Here is a 316-nt window from a genome sequence, read left to right as displayed (position 1 = left end):
TAGCCATTCTGACAGGTGTGAGATGGTATCACATTGTTGTTTTGATTTGCATCTCTCAGATGATTAGTAACTTTGAGCATGTTTCCATGTCTCTTGGCCTTCCTTCTGTCTTCTTTCAAAAAGTACCTATTTAGATCCATTGCCCATTTTTTGATTGGGTTGTCAAAGCCACTGTCCTCAAAACAACCTGGTACTGGCACAAGAACAGACATATAGATCAATGGAATAGAATAGAGAACCCAGAAATTGACCCAAACCACTATGCTCAATTAATATTTGACAAAGGAGGCATGAACATACAATGGAGTCAAGACAG

The sequence above is a fragment of the Myotis brandtii genome, unplaced genomic scaffold (genome assembly GCF_000412655.1).
Source record: "Myotis brandtii unplaced genomic scaffold, ASM41265v1 scaffold283, whole genome shotgun sequence".
Classification (NCBI taxonomy): Eukaryota; Metazoa; Chordata; class Mammalia; order Chiroptera; family Vespertilionidae; genus Myotis; species Myotis brandtii.
The sequence above is the reverse complement of the archived record's forward strand: the minus strand, read 5'-3'. Positions refer to the sequence as shown.